Here is an 8,680-nt window from a genome sequence, read left to right on the forward strand (position 1 = left end):
GAGTATTGGACTCGCTTGCACCCACCGAAAGGGAACTCTGGTCCTCTAACCAACAGGCCAGTAAGAGGATTTTTCTGCACCCACTAGAAGAAGGGAAGGGAAGGAGACAATACAAAAACACATTCTGCAACAGAAAAACAAATATGACACCACCAGATTCTAGAGACTCCACACCAGCAAGACTCCAACATTCCAATGCAAATGAAGCAGAAGACAATGACCTTAAAAACAACTTTGTGAAAATGATAGAAGTCCTCAAAGGTAATATGGGAAAATTCCTCAAAGAAATGGAAGAAAAAACAAACCAAAAAATGCAAGAAATGGAAGAAAAAGCAAACCAAAAAAATGCAAGAAATGGAAGAAAAAGCAAACCAAAAACTGCAAGAAATGGAAGAAAAAACAAAAAATTCAAAAAATGCAACAAATGGATGAAAAGATAAAGAAAAACTTGCAAGAAACAATTCAAGCAGTGCAAGGGTTGAACACAGGAATAGAGACAATAAAAACAAACACAATCTGAAGGAAGGCTGGAAATAGAAAAGGTGGGCAAACGATCAGGTACTACAGATGCAAGCATAACCAACAGAATACAAGAGATGGAAGAGAGAATCTCAGGTGTTGAAGATACACTACAAGAAATTGATTCATCGACCAAAGAAAATCTTAAGTGCAAAAAATCCCTAACACAAAATATCCAGGAAATATGGGACACCATGAAAAGACCAAACCTAAGAATAATAGGTATAGAAGAAAGTGAAGAAAATTACCTTAAAGGAGCAGAAAATATATTCAACAAAATCATAGAAGAAAACTTTCCCAACCTAAAGAAAGACATGCCAATGGTGACACAAGAAGCTTACAGAAAACCAAATAGTATGGACCACAAAAAAGTCCCCTTGCCACATAATAATCAAGACCCAAAATATATAGAATAAAGAAAGAATATTAAGAGCAGCTAAGGAAAAAGGTCAAGTAACATATAAAAACAAACCTATCAGAATTACACCTGACTTCTCCATGGAAATTCTGAAAGCTAGAAGGTCCTGGATAGATATTATACCAACACTAAGAGAGCATGGATGCCAGCCAGACTACTCTATCCAGCAAAGCTTTCAATCACTATAGATGGAGAAAACAAGATATTCCATGACAAAACTAGATTCAAACAATACATATCCACTAACCCAGCCCTACAGAAAATTCTGGAAGGAAAAATCCAACCCAAAAAGTTAACTAAAACCAGAAAAATATAGGCATTAGATAATCCCACCTTATCAATAGCCAAAAGAAAAAAAAGGGGTGGAATTCCACACAGAATTCCACCCCCAATACCATTCTAAATCAAAGAAGAATGAGCAATCAATGGTCATTAATATCCCTCAATATTAATGGTCTGGACTTGCCCATAAAAAGGCACAGGCTAACAGAATGGATTCAAAGACAGACCCCATCCTTCTGCTGCATACAAGAAACACAACTCAGCCTCAAAGACAGGCATTACCTCAGAGTTAAAGGTTGGGAAAAGATTTTCCAATCAAATGGACCCAAGAAACAAGCAGGGGTAGCAATCCTAATATTTAAAAAATTAGACTTTAAAATAAAATTAATCAAAAGAGATGGAGGAGGTCATTACATACTCATCAAAGGAGAAATCCACCAAGATGAAGTTTCAATTCTGAACATCTATGCTCCAAATACAAAGGTATCCACGTTTGTAAAAGAAACATTACTAAAACTCAAATCACATATAAAGCCCCACACACTTATAGTGGGAGACTCAACACCCCACTCTCACCACTAGACAGGAATACCAGACAGAAACTTAACAAAGAAGCAAAGGGTCTAATAGAAGTTATGGCCCAATTGGGATTAACAGACATCTATAGAACATACCATCCAAATAAAAAAGAATATATCTTCTTCTCAGCACCACATGGAACTTTCTCAAAAATCGACCACATAGTTGGCAACATATCAAACCTCAACAGGTACAAAAAAATTGCAATAACTCCATGCATCTTATCAGACCACCATGAGTTAAAATTAGAATTCAACAACAACACAAATTCCAGAAACCCTACAAACTCATGGAAATTGAATAATGCACAATTGTACCATTCCTGGGTCAAAGAAGAAATAAAAAAGAAATTAAAGTCTTCCTAGAATTCAATGAGAATGAAGACACAACATACCCAAACCTATGGGACACTTTAAAAGCAGTGCTACGAGGGAAGTTCATAGCACTAAGTGCCCACATGAAGAAACTGGAGAATAGTTACTCTATAGAGTTAACAGCACAACCGAAAGCTCTAGAACACAAAGAAGCAAATTCACCCAGGAGGAGTAGACTCCAGGAAATAATCAAACTGAGGACTGAAATGAATAAAGTAGAAATTAGAAAAACAATACAAAGAATCAATGCAATGAAGAGTTGGTTCTTTGAGAAAATCAACAAGATAGACAAACCTTTGTCCAAACCTACCAAACAGCAGAGTGTGAACATGCAAGTTAACAAAATCAGAAACGAAAGACATAACTAAGAAAGAGAACTTCAGACCAATATCCCTCATGAACATTGGTGCAAAAATACTCAATAAAATACTTGCAAATTGGATCCAAGAACACATCAAAACAATCATTCACCATGATCAAGTAGGTTTCATCCCAGGGATGCCGGGATGGTTCAACATATGAAAATCCATCAATGTAATCCCCCATATAAACAGGCTGAGAAACAAAAATCACATGATCATCTCACTAGACGCAGAAAAAGCATTTGACAAACCCCAACATCCCTTCATGATAAAGGTTTTGGGGAGATAAAAGATAACAGGAATGTAACTAAACATAATAAAATATATATATATAGCAAACCAACAGCCAACATCAAATTAAATGGAGAGAAACTCAACGCAATTCCATTAAAATCATGAACAAGACAAGGCTGCCCACTCTCTCCATGCCTTTTTAATATTGTGCTTGAAGTTCTAGCTAGAGCAACATGACAACAAAAGGAGATCAAGGGGATACAAATTGGAAAGGAAGAGATAAAACTTTCACTATTTGCAGATGATATGATAGTTTACATAAGTGATCCAAAAATCTCTACCAGGGAACTCCTACAACTGATAAATACTTTCAGGAAAGTGCCAGGATACAAGATCAACTCAAGAAACTCAGTAGCCCTACTATATACAGATGATAAAAGGGCTGAGAAAGAAATCAGAGAAACATCACCCTTTACAATTGCCACAAACAACATAAAATACCTTGGAGTAACATGAAACAAACAAAACAAAGACCTGTATTGCAAGAACTTTTAGTCTTTAAAGAAAGAAATTAAAGAAGATACCAGAAAATGGAAAGATCTCCCATGCTCTTGGATAGGTAGGATCAACGTAGTAAAATGGCAATCCTGCCAAAAGCAATATACAGATTCAATGCAATCCCCATTAAAATACCAGCACAATTCTTCACAGACCTTGAAAGAACAATTCTCAACGTTATATGGAAAAAAAGACCCAGGATAGCCAAAACAACCTTATTCAACAAAGCAACATCAGGAGACATCACTGTCCCTGACTTCAAGCTCTATTATAGAGCTGTAGTCCTGAAAACAGCTTGGTATTGGCACAAAAATAGACAGGTAGACCAATGGAATTGAACTAAATACGCTGATATGAAACCATACATTTATGAACATATGAACTTTGACAAAGAAGATAAAAATATACAATGGAAAAAAGAAAGCATCTTCAACAAATGGTGCCAGCATAACTGGATACTGGCATGTAGAAGAATGCAGATAGATCTATGTCTATCGCCATGCACAAAAGTTAAGTCCAAATGGATCAAAGACCTCAACATAAATCCAGCCACACTGAACATCTTAGAAGAGAAAGTGGGTGGTATGCTTGAATGAATTAGTACAGGAGACTGCTTCCTGAACATAACACCAGTAGCACAGACACTGAGGTCAACAATTAATACATGGGACCTCCTGAAACTGAGAAGCTTCTGTAAGGCAAAGGACACAGTCAACAAGACAAAAAGACAGCCCACAGAATGGGAAAAGATATTCACTAATCCCACATCTGACAGAGGGTTGATCTCCAAAATTTACAAAGAACTCAAGAAGCAAGTCTCCAAAACACCATAGGATCCAATTAAAAAGTAGGCTACAGAACTACATAGAGAATTCTCAATAGTGGAGTCTAAAATCGCTGAGAGGCACTTGAGAAAGCGCTCAACATCCCTATCCTTCAGGGAAATGCAGAACAAACACCTCTGAGATACCATCTTACTCCTGTCAGAACGGCTAAAACCAAAAACACCAATGGCAGTTTATGCTGAAGAGGTTGTGGAGAAAGGGGAACACTCCTCCACTGCTGGTGGGAGTGCCAATTCATACAGCCACTTTGGAAATCAGTATGGATGTTCCTCAGGAAATGGGAATCAGCCTACCACAAGACCCAGCAATTCCACTCTTAGGCATATATCCAAAAGATGCACATTCATACAACAAGGAAATCTGTTCCTGCATGTTCATACCAGCATTATTTGTAATAGACAGAACTTGGAAGCAACCTAGATGCCCCTCTGCTGAAAAGTGGATAGAGAAAATGTGGTACATTTACATAATGGAGTACTATTCAGCAGAAAAAAAAAACAATGGAATCCTGAAATTTGCAGGCAAATGGATGGCACTAGAAGAAACCATTCTGAGTGAGGTAACCCAGTCACAAAAAGACAAATATGGTATATACTCTCTCATACATGGATTTTAGACATAGATCTGGGGAGTGCCAGCCTACAATCCCATGGCCAGAGTCTGGAAAATAGAACCTTCATCCAATGACTGATAGAAGCAGAGGCAGACTCCCACAGCTAAACACTAAGCTGAACTCAAGGAATCCAGTGACAGAGAGGGAGGACTGATGAGCAAAGGGGTTAAGACTGGGCTGGTTTAACCCCCAGAGACAGCTGACCTGACAAGGAGTAGCTCTTGAATCCCAGACTGATGGCTGGGAATCCAGCATGGGACTGATCAAGACCCCCTGAATGTAGGTGTCAGTGAGGAGGCCTAGACAATATATGGGGCCTTGGGTAGTAGATCATTATTTATCCCTGGTATACAAATGGACTTTGGGTGGCCATTCCACAATGAGAGATGCACTCTCACCCTGGATGCTTGGGGGGAGGGTCTAGGCCCTGCCCTGGATGAAATGACAGACTATGAACACCCCGATGGAGGGCCTCACCCTCCCTGGGGAAAGGAGGGGGTGTTGCAGGGGTTGGATGGAGTGCATAGGAGGAGGGGAGGGAAAGGGAGAGGGACCTGGGATTGACTTGTAAAGCAATCTAATTTAAATTTAAATTTAAAAATAAAAATTAAAAAAATCCCTCTTCGTTTCTCCTTCTTTTTCACCTCTCAAAATCTCTTCTTTGGTCCTGATGGCACTGGAGCCTCAGTGTGTTAAACAGCATACCCTTTTGTCCAATCAGCTTTACTTGAAAATGTTCATTGTAATGAGCAATTGGTTTGATTTAAGGCCTTGGTTTCTGGTACACCATCATCACTGGAACCTCAGATATTCATGGGTCACCCAAGTCATGGAGATCATGTGGGGGGGGTTATATTTGGTTTAAATGTCAGGTATACAACTATAAAATACACTGAAACTTTCCCAAAAGAAGACAAAAAACTTTTTATTCAGCTTTGATTAGTATTTCCTTTTCTCTATCTGAATCACATTCTTCTTTTGACAAACTATAACTCAAAAATTGAAATGTAAGTTTAGTTCTTATTAACATTATCTTATACAGTCATGCTTGGGAATGGGAAAATGTCAAGATGGTTAGTTAATACCTATACACATATGAAAACACAGAAATATACAAACAGGTGAGTGTTCGTTTCTGTCATGGGTCACATGATTTCAGCTAATATTTACAACTCCCTTCTTCTTTTGACCTCTCATTTCCTTTGGTTTTAAGCAATCATGTTGGTTGCTTAAACTTCTCTGTCTAGTACAGCAGTTCTCATGAGACCTTTGGGGAATAAATGACTCTTTCACAGTGGTCTCCTGAGACCATTGAAAAATGCAGATATTTACCTTATGATTCACAACAGTAGCAAAATTACAGTTATGAAGTAGCAACAAGGATAATTTTATGAATGGGGGTCACCACAACATGAGGAACTGTATTAAAGGGTCACGGCATTAGGAAGGTTAAGAGCCACTACCCTAGTGGTTCTTTTGTCATTGTGGTGTATGTGTGAACCATTGGTTACATTGTCATAGGTTTTGTTGACTTTTATTACAGGGAATGTCCTAGAATATACATGAACTACAGAAAGACTGGTACTAATGTAAATGGTATGAAAGAAGCTTAATTTCCCCTTGACAGAATCACTTCAGTCAGTATCAGAACTTCCCTGCCTATTGATTTACTATTACAATCCCTAGGAGGCCCGTGACAGCTTCAAATTCCCATCTAATAAAAACTTCACTATGTTTTATGGTGGGAGCATTCCTCACTTGAGAACCAACACCTCTAGACAAGAGGTCTATTTAAGATTGCAAAAGCAAAAAGTAACTTATTAATGATGTGTTAGGGTCAAAAGTGAAATGAACCACATACATTGATTTTTACTTCTTGGTCACCAGATCTGAACAATGAGAGGAAAAGCATATGTTGCTTAGCTCCATCACAACATGGTCCCGCCAGAGCTCAGGGTCACTTTGATCATCATCCCATCCAACAGATGAAAGGATAGCTGCAGAGTCAAGTTCACGTGAGTCCACAGATTGATTCATCACACCTACTTCTGCCGAAGTGACTTCCTGATGAAGAACACTGATATGGGAAACGTTATCTCTATGATTTATACCCAATATCTGTCTACATCTTCCAAGGCGTTGTCTCTGAATTAACAGTCATGTTCCATTAATTGATTATCACTCAGCCAAACAATTAGCCATGACTATGACACAATGGATATGACAATTCCTTTTTCCAAGCAAAACTTTCTCCAAAGAGCTAGACAGGCAATGAGGTCCTTTTTTGTATGATTTTACTAGACATTCCATCAAAGTTTTCCTTAGTATTCCAAGGCCAGAAAAGAAGCAGTAAACATTAAAAGTGAGAAACAAATGGCCTTTATTTAAAAATAACATGACTGTATGTATATACATGTAATCATTAAAAACACCAATGGAACTCACAAGTTGTGAGTACATTTGTGGGTACAAAACGAATGTAAAGATGTCACTTGCATTTCTTTACACTACCAAGAACAAATGTAACACAAAATAAAAACATGATGCCACCAAAAATCATATCAAATAGCACAAAGTAACTAAGGTAACCATTACTCTGAGATCTATTTTCCTCTACTACAATAGTTCCAGAATAAAATAGACCTGCTCTGGTCTATGTGGCACTACTCACTAATTAAGAAGTAACCAGCTAGTGGTACATATGTCACATGCACAAACCTTAAAGCTTATGTTAAACAAAAGAGGCAAGACACAAAACGCCCATGCTCCACAATCCTGCTGTCTACACTGAGCAGTGGTTACTGATGGCTGAGGGTGGAGACTCATTGCTGTCTACACTGAGCAGTGGTTACTGATAGCTGAGGGTGGAGACTCAATGGGGAGTGGGTGGCAGTAGAGAACATTTGGAGGCTACAGATGTGCTCTAGGTCACAAGAGGGATAGGAGTTTCATGACATGTGCAAGGGTCAAAATTCATCACATTTGAGACACGCTTCCCTGAATCTTCATTGTTTTGCTTGATAGAATCACCTTGTGAGTCATCACACAGGAAAAAAAATACAGTGTTTTCTAAACTTCAGGCCAATTCTTGCTGTTGCATTCCCATCCACACATATTTTAAGAGTGTGAACTGTGTTCAGCAGCTGTTTTCTGTTTTTGTATTTTCTATCCATTACTACCAAGCAGTGGCATGTCTTATGCACGTGAACGTTTGCCAGGCCCTCTTATGAGTGTCAGAAGTCTTGATTGGTCATGCGTGGAAGACTATGAGAAAGTCTAAGGTCAAGAAGGGCAAAAGAGTGAATAGTATGTCTGTGGAAAGTTGGCGTTGTCCAGTTCACCACATGCCACAGTCAGCTGTGTCCTTGTAGTCAAATATCCTAATGTAGTCAAACAGGCCATCGTTCGCTGGGTCTGGTGCACGGGCCTGTAACTCCAGCTACTAAAGCAGGCAGATCAAAAATTCAAGGTCAGCCTGGGCCACATAGTGAAACTCTGTCTCTAAATTCAAAACAAAACAAAACAAAAAGGTTGGGGATTCAAGTTACTGGTACTTGCCTAAAATGTTCTATGTGCTCTAGTTTCCATTCCAAGTACTACAGAAAAAAGGAGGAGAGGAGGGGACAGAGGAGACCATCACTGGATAAACAAGCAGAGGAACCTGCTGTGGCACTAGTTCCCACTAGCGGGGTACCCTCTTGGTCAGTTGAATATTTGACACCAAGAAGCAGGCTAGAATTCACTCTCACGCATTGTTTCCCTAGGCTATCACCAACGTTGACTGGTCTCTGAGGGGCCATGCACACTGTCAAAGCTCGGAGCCTCTTACTAGAGCGCTTGAAGTGGGCTGAATGTCTGCCACTCTTACAAAACCAGTAAAGGAAATCACTCTGAGC

At 39.0% G+C, this 8,680-nt stretch overlaps 1 long non-coding RNA gene across 1 annotated transcript in view; it reads left to right on the top strand.

Moving 5' to 3' along the window:
- Positions 1-7,273, top strand: part of LOC121132919 — a 30,691-nt gene extending 23,418 nt beyond the window's left edge. Inside the window, exon 3 of the long non-coding RNA XR_005869630.1 lies at positions 6,672-7,273. This is a non-coding gene — a long non-coding RNA (uncharacterized LOC121132919). The remainder of the gene's footprint in view (positions 1-6,671) is intronic.
- The last annotated feature ends 1,407 nt before the right edge of the window (positions 7,274-8,680 follow it).

The sequence above is a fragment of the Mesocricetus auratus genome, unplaced genomic scaffold (assembly GCF_017639785.1).
Source record: "Mesocricetus auratus isolate SY011 unplaced genomic scaffold, BCM_Maur_2.0 Super-Scaffold_100018, whole genome shotgun sequence".
NCBI lineage: Eukaryota > Metazoa > Chordata > Mammalia > Rodentia > Cricetidae > Mesocricetus > Mesocricetus auratus.